At 40.5% G+C, this 19091-nt stretch overlaps 1 pseudogene; it reads right to left on the reverse strand.

The window, feature by feature from the left end:
• Positions 1 to 12677: 12677 nt before the first annotated feature.
• On the reverse strand, positions 12678 to 16982 carry LOC123247349 (annotated as a pseudogene).
• Positions 16983 to 19091: the final 2109 nt, after the last annotated feature.

Consider the following 19091-nt stretch of genomic DNA (forward strand, 5'->3'; position numbering starts at 1 on the left):
AACTCTTCTTAGCTGTGTGACTCTGGGCAAGTCACTTAACCCCAATTGCCTAGCCCTTGCTGTTTTTCTGTCTTAGAACTGATACTAAGACGGAAGGTAAAAGGGTTTTTTTAATACCCTCCAACTCAGTAGGTGAATGTTTCTTTCCAGCCCTCAATCTCCAACAATAATCTCTTCTATACTCTGCAAATTTTGTTTTGAGATTTTTCTAAGAGTGGTACATTTTCCTCACCAATTTGGTATTTGGTGAAAGATTCCATTCTGGCTTGCCCCAGGGGTTTCAGTAATCACCAAAACTACCACAACTCGCATCTCTTACAGTGCAAAGATCCTTATCTCCCTTTGGGTATACAAAGCTTCCTTGAGCAAGGCAATATTCTCCTCATGGCTCCCTTTTGGCATGTGTCCCAAGGAAAGGACAAGGGGGATGACTAATCTCCTCCTAATATTATAGGCTTAAAGCAAGGAATATTTTCTTTGAAGTACCTGCTTGTCTGTATCGAGAAAGAACTCTAAGACAGCTATTACACATTGATTCATCTTGGAACGATGGTTGACTATTTGCTCTGTGTCGGTGATCTAATTTGTCTCTCCTCTAATATATGTTTGGAATTTGGGGTAACAGTGGGCTACCTGTATACACTTCAAGGAACTCAACTCTGTAATGATAAGAGATGTCTTTTCTCTTTCATCTCAACTAAAGACATTTGCTTCCCTTTCGGAAAATGTTTCTTCAGTTTAAAGAATAAGTTCACAATTGGATCACCAGTATTGAAGGGAGAAAGAATTGTGGAAGAGACCTACCTTTCTCATTACCACCAGCAACAACTGATGACCAATTTCTGCCAATGAGCAGATGGCCATGGAAGCCCTGAGAATGGTGGTACCACTACCACCCCCATCCTATTTCCAGGCCATCCCTCATAGCCATCATATGGGGAGACCATTCCTGTGGAAGAGTGGCCAGCCACCCCCACCCCTAACTGTTAACCAGCTGCCACACATAGGACAGACAAACCAATTTAACTGAAACATCAAGGTACCCTGAGAGAGAGGAAGTAGAATGTACTAGAGCAGGATAGGTCACTGCTACTACCTTGACCTTCATCTCTTCTCAAACCCTGTTGAGGAAAGCCTGGAGCTTCCTGAATCCAAGAGCCTTGGGAATAACAATGCTTCCAGTCCAGCATTCTCAGACATTATCTGAGGAAGGAAACCTTATGAAGATACATCCTGGCAACTGCTCCTACAGGAGTTATACAGCCATATCTACTGAGGACTCAGAAAGGAAGGTTCTTGTCACCTAATTCCCTGGAACTGCCAAATAATTCGGCATCAGAAATTGGTATGATTTTATCAACAGAAATGTTATGTAAGAAGAAACATTTACATCTACTTTGCCACTATACTCTTAAGTACCATGGGATTTTTCCAGCTCACTTTCAGTGAAAACTTCCATATAGATTGTCTCCACCATTAGAATGTGATCTCCTTGAGAACAGGGTCTTTTCTGCTACCTTTCTATTTGTTCCCAGTGCTCTGCAGATAGGAAGCACTTCCACAAATGTTTTATTCATTCACTTATTCATATGATACTTTATAGTTTACAAAATGGTTTACTTAGAACAACTCTGTGAGATGGGTAATACCAATTATTATGCCCATTTTATAGATGAGGATTCAGAAAAGTTAGGTAACTTCACAACTACATGGTTATGGAGTAGAGGTGGGACTTGAATCCATCCCCTCTGACTTTAAGTCCAGTGATTTTTCCATTAAACCACTGTACTTCTCTCATTTAGCATTTGGGATCTGTAACATCCCCATACCAAAACAACTTGGAACTTTCCAGTAAGATCCCTTATAAATACAACAGACTAGCTCAAGGGTTTTGCATTAGCCCTGCCTAGAGTGCTGCATTTTGAGCCAGAAGTCCTGGATTTTAATCTTGGTTCTGCTACTCATAAAATGTCTGATCTTGGATAAGTCCCTTCTCTTTGGATCTCAGTTTCCTCATCTATTAAAACAAAATACTAATAATACCTAACATTTATAGCTTTTACATTTGCAAAGCGGTTTATATATGTTAACTTATGTGCTCTAGGCTAGACTAGATTGCCTCTAAATAAGGACCCTTCTAGACCATAGTAAGGACTTGAGGTCATAGACTTCTAAAGTTGTGAACGGTATAAGACAGGAGAATTTTCCCCACATACTGACATAAAGAGCAGATCTAGTTCTCTCTCCTGGACTCCCTTAGAGAAGGAAATGGCAAGGCACTCTGGAATCTCTGTCAAGAAAACCCCAAACAGGATCTCTAAGAGGCAGACACAACTGAAACAACTGAACTAATCAACAACTCCCTGGACTCCCTAGTTGATAATCTTTTCAGTCCTCACCATCCATGAGTCTATGACCTGATCTTTGAAAACAATGAGCATGTAACATTAGTCTTGTAGCTAGTGTTCAAAGTACTGGTATTTTGTAGGACAGAACCATAAACTAATGCTTAGATCTTCAAAACTTTCAAGAATCTATGGTTTTGGGGGCATCTTGATGGCTCAGTGGATTGGGAACCAGGCCTAGAGACAGGAGGTCCTGGGTTCAAATTTGGCCATAGACACTTCCTAGCTGTGTGACCCTGGGCAAGTCACTTAACCCCCATTGCCTAGACTTTACTGCTCTTCTGCCTTAGAACCAATACACAGTAGTGATTCTAAAATAGAAGGTAAAGGTTTAAAAAAAAAGAATCTATAGTTTCATCAATATGCTGCATCTTTCACAGGTTGCAGTCCTTATATGACTTCATTGGCTTTTAAGGTGTTCTGTAACCAAATATTTCATCACCCAGGGGCCAACTGCTGATGAGCTAATTCTGCACCTGATGAAGCTGATCTGATCCTGGGAGGGCAGACATATACTCTGTTACTAGACCCTCATTTGGAGCCTTTATGACTTGGTCAGTTTGCATTCTACTCAGATAGCTTTTAAGAACTCAGGGCCACTCCTAAACTGGCTCTAGGAATTAGAGCAGGATTTCAGTGGAAGAAAATTAAGTAGGTTTGAGCTGATACTATTTCCTGTGAGACAGAATCAAGTTCTTGAAATATAATAAGATGCTGAATGGGAACTCTATAAACCAACAAAAGCTCTTTGGAATTAAAAGAATCATGAAGGAAGAATTTTTAAAAATCATATAGGGGGAAAAAAAACAGATGCAGCTAGCTGACACAGTACATAGAATGTTGGATCTGGAGTCAGAATGATCTGAGTTCAAATCCTGACTCAAACTCCCTGTGTGATTCTGGTAAAATCAATTATTCTATCTCTGTCTCAGTTTCCTCATTTGTAAAATGGAGATAATAATGGATCCTACCTCCAAGATTGTTGTGAAGATAAGAAGATAATAGTTAAAAGGTTTTTTGCAAACCTCAAAATTACCAGTGAGAGATGGCAAGGGAAAAAGAAAGAGCTAATTCTATTCTTAGAGTGTATAGGTCTGGGGTTATTTCTGGGGGTGGGGCATGGAGTCAGGACTCAGGGCTGTCCCTAGGGAATTTAGGGCCCCAGACCATCCATAGGGGGAATGCAGGTTGTGGTACAAATCATCCTGCTTGCTCCCATTCCTCCACCATTTTTATCTAAATGAAATCAGGTTGGAGTGAATACAAGGGCAGCTTTGAAGGGAAAAAGAAATCACAGAAGGCCAGCCTGGTTGGGGAGGGAAAGGGAGGGGAGGGCCTGTCCTACCCTCCTCCTGTCTTGGTGATTGGGAGAGGGAGTCATAGACTGAGGAACATTGGGGGGGTTTTGAGTGCCAATTGGAAAATTTACCACCTTCCCTACCAGCTGCCTCCTTGGAATCATTGTTGAACAGTGTGGGATTCCCCAAAGCCTGAGCCTGGGATGATTTTCCCAAGTTCTCATACCTGAAGAAAAGCTGTTTTCTAAGTATATATAGTTACTCTGGGGGTGGGTTCTGCTAAAACTTGGCAAACACGGCAAAAACTGGGAAAAGAGCTAGAAGAAAGATGCACCATAGGACTTTGAGGAAGTTTAGACAAGACACAGAAAGACCAAGGCGCTCTAGATAAGCTAAAAGTAGAGTTCTTGACCTGGCAATAATGTTATTCTTTGCTCCTCTACAATTTTCTGCTCCTTGAATGGTTTGTTCAGTTCCATCATGTCTTTTTATCTCTGACCAAGAGAATGACTAGGCAGGGCTCCAGCTTCAGAATGAGCCCCTGTCCCCACTCAGAGGATGAACTGAGATGAAGAAGATGAGGACCTCTCATGAACGGTGTGGCATGGTCTTTAATGAATAGCTCCAAGAAAATGTAAACTGCTCACCTGAAAATCCAGAGTCCAAGAGCTCTTGGAGATATGGGGATGACTCCCTGGTTCTATGAAAAATCAACTTCAAATAAAAGGGTTTCCAGCTTTCCAGATAGAGGACAGAGCTCATCAAGTAGGCGTCTACTTTTGGATTGCCAGAGAAAGCACTGAGCTTCCGCCTTGAGCTCTCCAGGGTCCTGATATGCTTCCCTTAACAGCCCTCTCTGACCCAGTGGGCCAAAGCCCTCTCAAATGCCATGCCTCATCTACTGCCTATGGTTGCCTGCATCCCTCACTTTTCTGGTTTCAAGTGCCCCAACACTGACTGACTGATTGGTCCAACTTGCTTCCTGACTGACCACAACTACCTCCTGGCTCAGCTGCTGGTTCAAAATGACACCCTTCCTGGCTTTCAAACTTGGGACTTCATCTTATGTCCCAGTGCAGCTGGGCCAGGGAAGTTCAATCTCCTAGCTCCATGATTTTTGTGGGCATTTCTCATTCTCATGACCAAGGCTGTAATTAGTCAAACAGAGACCATTTTTATTCAGTAGCATCAGACTATTGCCTCAGCCCCTAAATAGTGACAAAAGGGGCCTTGAATGGAAAAGGGATGTGAGGGTGGGCATTGCATATGTCTACAGATAGCAATGTTCCTTCCTAGCTGCAGGAGTAAGAGCAGTAAAAACTTTTCCATTTCAGTTGTCAGCCTTCCTTTGCTATCTTGATGGTCTACTACTAGAGAGGGTAGGTAAATGGGCTGCGAGACTTAGGATTTGACCCTTCACAAGCTGGGTTTCTTTCTACCCTTGTTGTCAAGACCATCCACAATCTGGCTGCTCCCTACCTCTTCAATCTTATCTTCCACTATTCCACTAGGGGAATTAGTCACACAACACAACCCATGCATTCTTACCTCTATGCCTTTGCTCATGCTGTTCCCCTTCCCTAAAACGCCCTCCTCCTCCCTTCTCTACTTCTTTAAATCTCTTCCTCCCTACAAGGCTCAAATTGAATCCCATCTTTTCCATGAATTCCTTTCTGACTTCCCTAGCCCTCAGTGATCTCTATTTCCTCTGAACTCCTATTGTTACCCTATTAAGAAAGCCAGAGCAGCTGAACTATACAGCCAGAAAGCAGCAGCCACAGCTAATAGCCCTAAGGACTGCATCAGCCTTTCTTCGACTCTAAGGCTGACTGCTAGATAAAAGCAAGGAGAGCTAGAACCTTGGGGATAGTGTTTGATATAGGCTGGCCCATTGTGCAGCAACTGCAGAGCTGATTGTTTCAGAAAGCGGGAGAATAAGAAAACCAGGTGAAATCTCTAATGGGCAAATCAATGCAGCTCTGAGGATTTGGCATTTCTGGATGGATTTTCCTGTGTTCCTCCAAATGAGAGACAGTATAGCATAGTGGAAAGAATCCTGGTCTTGGAGCCAGAAGATTTGAGTTGTTACTGGCTTCATTGCTTATTAACAGCATGATCCCAGGTGGTCCAGTGGTTAGAGAGCTGGACTTGGAGATCAGGAAGATGTGAAATCCTACCTCAGTCACTAACTAACTTTGTTACCTTGTACAAGTCACTTAACTTCAGTCTATCTCAGTTTCCTCATCTGTGAATGAGAATAATAACTCCCAGCATTGTTGTGAGGTTCAAATGAGATCATATATTTAAAATGCTTTGCAAACCTTAAGGTGCTACATAAATGCTAGGTATTGTTATATTTCCCAGCCTCTCTTTCCCCAAATGTTAAATAAGGGTAATGATTTTTATGCTTGCCTATCCCACAGGGTTTTGTGAGGAAAAGATTTGGTTAAAAAGCACGATAGAAATATAAATTGTCATCATTAGTGTGTGTGTGTGTGTGTGTGTGTGTGTGTGTGTTCCTATACAAGCTGCCTTACTTACCTAAAATGTTAATGATAGTAATAGCTATCATTAAGTTGTTTTTTTAAACCCTTACCTTCCGTCTAAGAGTCAATACTGTACATTGGCTCCAAGGCAGAAGAGTGGTAAGGGTAGGCAATGGGGGTCAAGTGACTTGCCCAGGGTCACACAGCTGGGAAGTGTCTGAGGCCAGATTTGAACCTAGGACCTCCAGTCTCTAGGCCTGGCTTTCAATCCACTGAGCTACCCAGCTGCCCCCTATCATTATGTTTTGCAAGGTACTTTCTTTCTCTCTCTCTCTCTCTCTCTCTCTCTCTCTCTCTCTCTCTCTCTCTCTCTCCCCAGATAGAGGTTAAATGACTTGCCCAAAGTCATGATGCTAAGAAGTAGCTGAGGCAAGATGTGAACTCAAGTCTTCCTTACTGCAGGTCCAACATTAAGCCACCTAGCTACCTCTAACACCAGATTTGATCTTTAAAAAACTCTTACCTTCTATCTTAGAATTGATAGTATTGGTTCTAAGGTAAAAGAATGGTAAGGACTAGGCAATGGGGGTTAAGTCCAGGGTCACATAGCTGGGAAGTGTCTGTGGTCAAATTTGAACTCAGAATTTCTCATCTCCAGGCTTTACTCTCTGTCCATTGAGCCATCTAGCTGTCCCTGAATGAAGCATTTGTTAAAGCCTACTATGTGTGAAGCATAAATAGAAAAAGTAAGCTCTTGGTCTCAAGGAGCTCACATTCTAAAGGGAGAGACAATACATACATTCAGCTGCAAGTCCCATGGTCCTTGGGGTGGATTCTCTTGGAAAGAGCAACAAGCAGATATTAATGCCTCTTCTTTAATGTTATTTGCACGGACAAAAATACCACACTAGCCCTTGATGTTGAACCACTCAACACCACCTGAGGACACTGAGGATTTTGACAGCAAGAACTTTCTTTTTTGGGCCCTCAGAAACTGGGGCTGCTACATCTGCATGAGCAAATGTCTGGTTATATCTCCACAGGGCTACCTCCCAAAACTGTCTGAAGGAAGCAGGCTGGAAGGGTTGCTATTCTCAAGGCTCTTGGACTCAGGTCCCAAGGTTTTCCCCCCAGGGTCTGAAGGGAGATGGCTGCCAAGGTGGAGACAATGACTTGACTTATCCAGCATATACTGTCTCCTCTCTCTCCTCCTTACTTTGCTATTTCAGGCTTGCCTTTCCTGTGTGGCAGCTGTTTGACAGTTGTTAGGGATGACTATTTCCTTCTCCATACGAGTTGCTTTCTTGGATAATGGCTGTGAGAGTTGGACTGCAGGACAAGCAGGCTTGATGGCTTGGTGGTGGGAAGTTATCACTCTTAGGGCTCTTGTGCCCATCTCCCTGTTCGTGGAAGCTGGTCAACAGCTATTGCTGGTGGCGATAAAGAAGGTTAGCTCCCACAAAGACTTCTCTCCTCAATGATGACTGTTGGGGCTGATCTGTGAGCAAGTCTGATGGCTTGGGAAAGCCCCACTATTCCCAAGGTTCTTGGCTTCAGGTCCTCTCAAGTCTGAAAAGAGATGGTAGTCAAAGTGATGGTGGTAATTTGGTACATGCTGCCTCCTGTCTCTCCTTTAAGGTGGCTGACTTAGTGAGGCCAATTTGCCTACCTTGGGTATGATTAGAGGTGCCAGGAAATAGGGATTCAGGTTTTGGAGAGAATCAAGTGCTAGACTTGGGGAGGACATGCTGGAATCTTATCAGCAGCTTCTTCTTCCTGACAAAATCCTGCACACCTCTGACCCTCATTTCATTTCAAAGGCAACCTTTTTCCTTATTCTAGTGTGCCAGTGGCTCTCATATGAGGCTGCCACACTGCTTTCTGGGAATCCAGAAGTCTTAGGCACTCCTCCCAGTCTCTCTGCCAATCTCTCAACTCCTGCCCAGCTGATGCCAAGTCTTCCATGGTTCTTCCAGTCATATGTTCCTTGCCAGGACGAGTGGGTCTTGTTACCTACTGAAAGACACAGCAATGAGTGGTAGGAAGGAAGGGATGCAAGCAACTGTGATGGTACCATCAGAACCACCCACTATTACCTTGGGGAACTATGCCTGCCAGAAGGTGGCCACTGTCCCCTGGCTGCCCTCCAAGAAGATGACTTCATGCCCATAGAATATTTCCTGACAAAGTAAATAGGGTCTATAAGCTCTCTAGTCTCCAAAGGTCAGGCAGGAATAGCCACAGGACCAGTAGAGCTCATCTGGGGCAAACAAAAGAGAATAATAACCTTGTGGATTATTATAAATTAGCCAACAGAGACTACCATTCTGCATGTGTTTGAAGCCTTGGCCATGACATTTCCCCTGTATTCTGGAGTCAGGAAATCGGAAGGTTAGTCAGTGGAAATCTGCACATAAAATTAAACAACTGAGGAAATCTCATGGGGGGAGCCATTCAAAGTAACTTGTAGAGAGAGCCAGTTGGAAGTGGGTAGGAGAAAGTCCCATTAATCACCTCATATGTACTAAGACCTCCTGTGTGTAAAGATTTGACCTAAACTGTGAGGAAGATATTGAAATAAAATAATTTCGAGTTCTAAGTGACTAGAGAGGTCAAGTAGTTCAGTTCACTACCTGATATATGAATTAATTCATTCATACCAACAGATCTTCACTCAACACCAATTAAACCTTTCCTCCACATAGTTGCCAAACTAATATTTTTAAAGTACAGATCTGAGATGTCATCTCCCTACAGAAGAAGTTTCTGTAACTCCCTCTTGCCTCTCAAATAAAATATAATCTCATTTTGGCATCTAAAGCCTTCCACAATCTGGCTCCAACTAACCTATATTTTCCAACCTATTGCAGATGAAGATTATATATTTCAGCTAAAATGACCTACTTGCTGCTCCTGATAACTGGCATCCCATGCCATTGCCTAGATTATCTCCATGCCTATAATGTTCTTCATCTTCATCTTTACCTCTTAGAATACCTAGCTTCCTTCAAAACACAGTTTAGCTGTGGGAGTAGAAACACAGAAGAAAAACAACTGCTGGATCACATGGTTCAATGGGGATATGATTAGGGATATTGACTCTAAATGATCACCCTAGTGCAAATATTAATATGGAAATAGATCTTGATCAGTGACACACGTAAAACCCAGTGGAACTGCTTGTTGGCTATGGGAAGGAGGTGGGAGGAGAGGAGGGAAAGAACATGAATCATGTAACCATGGAAAAATATTCTAAATAATTAAATAAACTTAAAAAAACACAGTTCAGGTATGGATCTCCTCTTAAAAGAGAAGGCCTTCCCTGATCCCTTAGTACTTCTCTGCCCACTCCCACTGGTAATTACACATACTCACATATATATTCTTCCTTTATGTTTTATATGGACACATGTAAGTACATATTTTTCCATGAATTTAATGAAAATAAAAGTGTGAACTAAAAAAAAAGAATTATGGTTGGTCTTTATATTGAATGGAGTTTTAAAATATTTCAAAGTTGTTTGTCTTTATGAAGTTATTATTACCATATAAAGTGTCCTCTAGGTTCTACTAAATTCACCCACATCAGTTTACACAAGTCTTCCCAAGTTTCTTTGAACCCATTTCTTTTATAACTTATACAGTACAATGGAATTGAAGTACATTCATATAATATTTTTGCAAGTATAAAACTTTTACATTCACATGATATTTTAAGGAAAAGTCCATTTATTCTCATGCATTCTAATGTTTTTAGAACAAATCAATGTTGGGTTTTGACAAATGCCATTTGAGGATTAATATAAATAACCATGTGGTTTTTATTGTTTTTATTATTAATATGGTCTATTATCTTTCTGATTTTCCTTATATTGAACCAATCCTGCATGTCTGGTATAAATCATTTATTTATTTATTTTAAACCCTTAAATTCTGTGTATTGACCCCTTAGTGGAAGAGTGGTAAGGGTGGGCAATGGGGGTCAAGTGACTTGCCTAGGGTCACACAGCTGGGAAGTGTCTGAGGCCGGATTTGAACCTAGGACCTCCTGTCTCTAGGCCTGACTCTTAATCCACTGAGCTGCCCAGTTGCCCCTCTGGTATAAATTTAACCTGTTCACAGTACAGAATATTTTTAATATGTTGTTCTTATAGCTTGTTTGTTAATATTCTTACATCAACATTAATTTTTTTTACAAAGGAAGCTAGAAATAGTTATAAAAATATTTATCAAAAAATGGTTAGAAAGGAACTCTCTTGTGAATCCTTGGTTCAGATGAATTAACATTCTTAAATGCATTTATTAAGCACCTACTATGAGCCAGTACTGTGCTAAACATTTTTTACAAATATTACCTCATTTGAACGAAGGCAGACAGAGGTTAAGTGGCTTATCTAGGAACACACAGAATGCCTAAGATCAAATTTGATTTCAGCTCTTTCTGATTCTAGGGCTAAGGCTCTATCCCACTGTGCCACCAAGCTGCTTCTTATTTTCTTGCTTTCTGAATTAATCAGGTAATGGAAAGGATTTGGATTTGGAGAAAATTCACCCCCTATATTGAAGATGAGGATGATACCCTTCCACAAATCCCTTGCTTCCACCATCAGAAAAAGATTACCAGTACGTCAATGCTCTTTGGGAATATTGGTCTATTGTTGGACTACTTGGACTCTCCCTGGCTTAAGGGTGGTGTGGGAAACCCTAACCTTCAACCCATATCTCTACCCACGTGTGACTTAAAAGATAGTAGCTGGAGAGTTGCCTGAGGCACATAGAGGCAAAGTGAGTCATTCTGGGTCACTGAGCTAGTAAGTGTGAGAGAAAGGATTTGAACCCAGTCTTTCCTAGTATTCTATTTTTTGGGGGGTGTCATTTAGCATTTTTCTTGTTTTTTAAAAATAACAGCATAATGACAAAAACAGAAAGGAAATCATTCTAAAACCCTAAACTTGGGGAGATTTGGGGTTTTATAAGTAAACTGCAAATAAAATACTTTCCTAAAGAATAGGACTTAAATTTACCCTTGGTATGCCACATGTAATCGGAATTCTTTGTTAAATACAGACAATGCCTAGGCAATGCAGCAAAAGCAGAAGCAGCGCAACAAATCCCAATATGCCAAGCAACCATACGGAACAAAACATCAACATTTTAAAAGTTTTCTGGTGGTGAATTTGGTACAAAATTTTAATTTCAGAGCTTAACAGTTAGAAATGCTTGTGTACATTTAGTCAATCAAGAATCAAACCTCAGTCTCAGCCAACACATATACACATTGAAACAGAAAAGTAAAAGTCATGAAAAAAAAAGTTTGAGGCTTCTTTACCATAAGGAAATAATTAACAATGTTAAACTATCTTGCACACTGAACAACAAAAATTGCGAAGCCAGTATTTTACATTCCTGATTTTATTAACTTTTTAAAACACAGGGGGCAGCTGATAGGCTCAGTGGATTGAGAGCCAGGACTTGAGATGAGAAGGTTCTAGGTTCAAATGTGGCCTCACACACTTCCCAGCTGTGTGACCCTGGGCAAGTCACTTAACCTCCATTGCCTAACCCTTACCATTCTTCTGCCTTGGAACCAATACATAGTATTGATTCTAAGACAGAAGGTAAGGATTAAAAAAAAACTTTTAAAAACACAACTATAGTTGAATATTACAACAAAAACAATAACTAGTAGTTAAGATGATTGTAGTCCTTCACTCATTTGCTATTGCATACAAAAGCCAGCACTACAATGAAGAATATTCACTGGCCCCCCATTAAGAGGTTTGACACTGAACACCACCTCTGGGATGATGTTCATCATCCTCATAAGCTTCCCCATGGTAATGGTGCCTTCTTTCTTGATATGAGTCAAAGTCTACCAGTTCTACCTGATCCATTTCTAAAGTGTCCTCCACTTACTTTCTTTCAGGCAAAACTTTTCCAACAAAGATAGCTTATCTGATGAAAGAAAGCCATTCTCTGGGAAGTTTACCTTAAATTCAAGGATTAGAATTCCTTTCTTATAAGGTCAGTGATAAATAGGTATGCCTTCATGCAGTACTCATTTGATATCTCCTTGTTAGACAATCTGACCAGGATGAGAAGTAATGACTATAGTTCTACTATCGGGAGTTGATGTTGGTTTCTGAAAAACACACAATGCTTCAACCAACTTGTAAATATAGTGTAGATTTTAAAATTAATATTCAATACTTCCAGAGTATAATATTTATAAAGATTTTACTAATATTTAACTAGAGAGCTAGAGAACACAGAGAACGTTCCCCACTCACTCATGTGGAAGAGAGACAGCCAGGGCAACAAAGACAGGTCACCACTCAATTCACATGGAAGAGATTGCTAGAGGGGCATTACCCAAAACTTATATACATTCATACAAAAGACACCCATAAACAGAAAGGAAAAGGAATTGTGGGTAATGCAGAAAAGAATTTTGGGCAATGCAATTCCAGGGGTTCAAGATTTTCCATCTATACAATAGGATTGTCCTTCTGATCCAAAACAACATCATATCTCCTGGCTCAAGTCCTGGCTCCTGGTCACCTTCACCATGGAATATTCTCTTCTGACCATCTTTCATACCTTTGTCCATATGAACCTCCAGAATTTTTTTTTCTCTCCAACAATTTTCCTTCCATTAGAGCTTTTACATCTATCTTTAGGGCTGTTTCGTTCCCCATGCCCTTGGCATTCCATGCAAACTGACTGAATTTGCTGAACCATTCCAGGTCCTATCTGATGAATTCTTATTTGCATTTCAGTACCTCTACAATTGGGACAGCATTCTACAGCTCCTTTCTTAACCACCCCATCCTTCACATTTATCACAAATTACATTCTTTTGCAAAGCCAGTTTTCTTGTTGCACCATTATATAGATCTTGTGAGGTCACCAACAACTGATGAACAACGTTTTGCATTCTTCCATGACCTCCAAAAAAACATATCCAAGATATCCATTGGAGAACCAAAGCCACCACCAGAAACACCCTCTCTGATGGCTTCTTCTGCCCCTTTTTTTTCCATAGAAGTCTCTTTTCTCTGCATCAGAAAGCAGCACTTCGGAAGCTTGAAAAATCTGGTTGAACTTTTTCTCCTTCATTTAGACTCTTATCTGGGTGATATTTCAAGGCTAGTTTTCTACATGCCTTTTTTTAGCTGCTACCCTCTGCTTCTCGCCGAGTTTTCTGGAAAGTTCTTCCCCTAGTATTCTATTAATGCTTCTACTAAGACAAGATAAAAATTTTAACTGAAAGAGGTTGACAGACTTGTCAAATTGATTTGATGCTCACATAGACTGTGAGTCTTTGAACCTTAGATTGTCTTGTCCATGCTTCCCTTACTGGATGGGACAGATCTGTTGTCACTGTTAAGAGTACAAGAGACAGTCTGGTTAATTCTCAGCGGTTGGGGCTGCCCTCGAGTGAATTCTTTGCTTTGTAGCCACTCCATGGTGCTTACTTAGGGGTTATTTCAAGGTGTCTTGATTGGCTCAGACTCTTGGAAGAAGGACGTTATTGAGAAGAGTCATCTTTTTCCTGGCCAATAAAAGTGAATTCAGGTACCTTTTCCTGTTGTTTCCTGGAAAAATCCAGAGAGCAGCTTAGTTACAAGTGAACTTAAGTGGAATGGGGATGGGATGGAAATAGAAGATTCCTTCACAACCAGGAATCATAAATAGCTGGTGTAGGGCTGAAGCACATGAAAATTACACGAATAATACTGCAGTGACTCAAGAAGAAAGTTCTAATAAGGATGGTGACCCAACAGTACCAGAACTTAAACTGTACTATAAAGCAGTGATCATCAAAATAATCTTGAACTGGATAAGAAATAGAATGGTGGATCAATGGAATAGATCAGGGGTAAATGACCTCAACAATATAATGTCTGATAAACTGAAAGGTCCCAGCTTTTGGGAGAAGAACTCACTATTTGACAAAAATTGCTAGGAAAAGTGGAAAAGAAGATGGCCAAAATGAGGTATAGATCAGCATCTCACACCCTATACCATGATAAGGTCAAAATGAGTACCTTTTAGACATAAAGGGTGATACTATAAGCTAATTAGGGGAACAGAGAATAGTTTAACTGTCAGATCTATGGAGAAGGGAAGAATTTATGACCAAACAAGAGATTGAGAACATAACAAGATGTAAAATAAATAATTTTTACTATATTTAATTTAAAAGTTTTTATACAAACAAAACTACTGTAATCAACATTAGAAGGGAAACAACAAAATGAGGGGGATGGGATAAAGGTCTTATTTCTTAAATATATAAAGAATTAAGTAAAATTTATAAGAATCCAAGTCATTCCCCAATTGATAAATGGTCAGAGGTTATGAAAAAACAGTTTTTAGACAAAGAAATCAAAACTATCAATAATCATATGAAAAAAGGTTTTAAATCCTTCTTGAGTAGAGTAATACAAATTAAAACAACTTTTTACCTATCAGATTGGCCAATGTGACAGTAAAGGAAAATTATAAATATTGGAGGGGATGTGGCACAATTGGGACCACTAATGTGTTACTAGTGGAGTTGTGACTGATCCAATCATTCTGGAAGGCAATTTTGAACTATGCCCAAACAATTCATCCCCTCTGATCCAGTAATACCACTACTGGGTCTGTATCCCAAAGAGATTTTTTTAAAGGGGGGAATGACCTAAGAGTACAAAAATATTTATAGCAGCTGATTGTGGTGACAAAAAATTGGAAATTGATGGGATGTCCATCAAATGGGGAATGGCTGAACAAATTGTGGTATATGTTGGTGATGGAATATTATTGTGTTGTAAGAAATGATGAACAGGATGATTTCAGAAAGAGCTGGAAAGACCTTCATGAACTGATACAGAGTGAAATAAGCAGAACCAGGAGAACACTGTACAGAGTAACAGCAATACTGTGGAATGATCAACTATGATAGACTTAGCTACTCCCAGCAATATAATAATCTAGGCCAGTTCTGTGGGACTTATAACATAGAATGCTTTCCAACCCCAGAGAAAAGTCTGTTGGAGTTGGAATGCAAATCAAAGCATAAGATTTTTCACCTTAGTTTACTTAGGTTTTTGTTTTGGGGTTTGGGTTTTTATGATCATTATCTTACAAAAATGATGAATATGAAAATATATTCTGCATGATAATAAATTTTAAACCCAAATCGAACTGCTTGCCAGCTCCAGGAAGGAGCAGGGAAGGGAGGGAGAGAGACAATTTGGATTATATAACTTCAGAAAACTTATGTGATAATTTTTATTAAATGTAAGTGGTAAAATAAAATATCTTTGTAATTAAAAAGAAGAAGAAGAAGAAGAAAGTTCTAAGAGTAAACAACCCCAGCCCCAAAGATGGCAGCAGCCATGATGCAAATGGTCTTATGTCCTGGGGAACCAGATGAGAATGTATACATGCTTGCCAATGTGGCTGAGAGGAGAAATTCGTGGACAATATTCTTCTCCACTGCTTCTATGTGGAGCATGAGAAAGGATTCACTTTTGACTTCCCAGGCAGCATGAAACTGGAATATAGGTCAGGTCTATCTTCTAGGTTACTTAGAAAGTAACCTCAAGTTCAAGAGTTTGAAGTTCTGGCCTTCTAATTAGAGAGAAAGAGAGTTCCTGTAAAATATACGTCTTGGAGAGAGCAAGAAACACAACCTATATGGTACCTGAAACTGAAGGATCAATAAGGAGTTAAAGCCATGATGTGGAGTTAAAACCTGAACTTTGTTTTCCATTATCACCAGGAGGCATTCAGACAATGGTAGGCCCATTGGGAAGATATTTACCTTTCCAACTGTTCCATACTGATATTTCTTCTGGGGGAGTCCAAACCACATGGAGCATTCGCTCCTCATTTTCCTGGGAGAAACTGTTGTCACGGAATATAGAAGTTGTAGATTAAAGTCTCTTAATCTATATCATTTCTAACCTTGTTCATCTAGAACCAATTAGCCAAAGAAGGCACCCACAATAGTTTGATTTTGTACTCCCTTCTTTAAGGACTCTGTGGACTTAACCATCTATCACTACTAAAGTTCCTTCTAACTCTAAGATCCTAATTTGGTCTCCTGTGAACCCAAAATTCTATAATACTTTTTCTTTAGCATGAATATCAGCCAAAATCTGTCCATTCTCAAGGTTATGACATAAATAATACACAAAAGGTATGATCTAGAGCAGTGAATGCCATTCCATAAAGAATACTGGGAGAGATTTGATGGCTTATCTTATTCACCTACTGACATCATCATTATGTAGCTTGGAAAATGTATAGATATAAGCCCTTCTTGGTTGCTCCATTGGTAAGAGACCAGCACTTGAATCTTCCATTCCCCCAAGGTGGTAATCTGTATCTCTTTCAAGATGGTCAGTAGAATTGTTTGCATATCATTCCTCAAAATAGTTGTCACTCGCTGTATTTTTCCTTTGTTGTAGCTAATTGACATCTACTGGGGGTGATGGGACCCTTCGTACTTTTCCCTTTGCTGCTGGAACTTATCCCCTCAGAATGGTCAATGGGATGCTTTTCCAACTCCTTCTTGGACCATAGAGCGGCACTCTTGGTATCGCCTTCCTCAAAGTGGCCAGTGGACTTCATCATATGACATGATTAGAAGGGCTTATCCTCAGCTTGAAAGAATTTATTGGAAGAACTGTCAAGTTGTTTGGGTTTGGTTTTTTTTCACTCTCAGACTTCCTCAGGCCCTGGCACACCAAACTACACGTGGCATAGAAGGCTGGGTTGCAAAACATATCCGGCATGGCAGTTGGTAACAGTTGTGCAATCTCCACCAACTTACGGAAACCACCATAAGATGCTATTAAGGAGGAGAACCTTCTTGCCTAGCCATTCCAGCCACAACCCCATCCCCAGCTGTTAGTTGCCTTTATTCCTCACATAGTACCACATGTGTGTTCATGGCTTCAGATAATTTTCCCCCCTCTGGGGAAATGTGTGACTGCTGTTTTCTGATGCTATTTGCACCCAACAATGACCATGGGCTTGTCCTAAGAAGGTCTCCAAAAAGGTTAGGGTGCCAAGCATTGATGTGGGTGTTTCTCCTTCTTCTCACCCTCTCCACACTACAGCATCAATACTACTCAGTTCTCAACAGGAATGTGGCAGTTCTGGAGAAATCTCTTGGCAAATTAGGGAAAAGGAAAGACAATTTGGCCAGGATAAGGAACCAATTGGTAAATCAAGCTTATGAATTCATAATTTCCTGTTCTATTTGGTTCACGGAGGTCATTCCTGGGTGGTAGGTAGCTCAGTAACTCTCCTGAGTCTGCATGGGAAATCACAATTGTCTTTTCACTCCTGGGGTTAATGGCCTTACTCAGTACACTGACAGTTCCCTCCACAGCTAGGAATCCTGATAAGGAAGGAAAAACATCCACTTACCTAGGGTATGCTAGGGCCCAGAGGGCAGTGGATGACTCCTCTCCTTGTGGTAATTGAGTAATCCTGAGTAGCTGGAATTTCTAACCCTATTGCTCACAAGTTCCTATTTAGCACATTACCCTATATTGACCTACCAGGTGGCATTATTTAGTTTTTCCAAAAAGGAATGGAAAAGTTACAATGAGAATAGTAATCACAAAATAAACCCCATCAACCAGGGGGTACACTCCCCACATTTTGTGTGCATATGCATAAATATGTATGCACATGTACACACACACACAGTAGTCCATGGGAAAAAATGAGCTCAAAAACATCAAGCTTATGATAACCCAAAGACTTTGGGAGTATTTTATAACTCCTGACCCTGGGAGTCCTTTTCTCCCTTCAAGGAGTCTCACCAACGTTAATTCAAAGAATGGCAACAGGGATGAATAAGTTGCTCCCTTGTTTAGCTGGAATTGCTCCTTCTAGGATAATGTCTTAACTGAGGAGTCATTCCACTACCAAGTTGGTCATTGCTTATGCCATTGGCTCCAAGACTACAAGTGTTGTTGGGGCCTACGTTCATCAGTCATGTAGACAACCTCATCTCAAAATATTCATTCACCTAAGATCAGGAGAGTCAGGAACACCACAAAAACAGAAGGGTCATGCACTCTGGAACACATGGTGGCCAAGTGGGAGATAGGGCTATCAGGAAAAAAAGAGATAGATCGTCCTTTCTAGTCTTTTGCAAGCATACTCGGTTCTGGTTCAACCTCCCTTGAGTATTTTTCTTTCCGAATCTAGCCCCTCCAGCTCTGTTCTTGATCCCATCCCCTCCCACTTCTTTGGGGACCAATCTTGCTCTTTCTGTTTTTAGGATTATAAAGTAAGAGCTATAACAACCTTCAAAGACATTTAGTTCAATACCTTTGTTTTCAAAATGAGCAAATTAAGTGACTTATCTAAGGTCACACAGGTAAGAAATGGTAGAGCCAGGATTGAAACTCAGATGCTCTGACTCCAAATCTAGGACTCTGACCATTACACCTTCAATTTCCTCTCCAATGGCTCTCCCCCTTCTCCAAACAAACATGGACAAACCTCCTATTCTAAAAAAGCTTCCTCAAACCCTGCTACCCTGATAAGTTTTCATTTTTCTTTTTTTTTTTTTAAACCCTTGTACTTCGGTGTATTGTCTCACAGGCGGAAGATTGGTAAGGGTGGGCAATGGGGGTCAAGTGACTTGCCCAGGGTCACACAGCTGGGAAGTGGCTGAGGCCGGGTTTGAACCTAGGACCTCCTGTCTCTAGGTCTGACTCTCACTCCACTGAGCTACCCAGCTGCCCCATAAGTTTTCATTTTTTCTTTTTCTCTTTTTTCTTCTAAAACTTTAATGTTTTCCCCTTTTCTCTTCTAAACCTTTTATTTTTCTCTTTGAAACCTTTTATTTTTATTTTTCTTCTAAACCTTTTAAGGAGGAA

This window comes from Gracilinanus agilis, chromosome 1 (assembly GCF_016433145.1).
Source record: "Gracilinanus agilis isolate LMUSP501 chromosome 1, AgileGrace, whole genome shotgun sequence".
NCBI lineage: Eukaryota > Metazoa > Chordata > Mammalia > Didelphimorphia > Didelphidae > Gracilinanus > Gracilinanus agilis.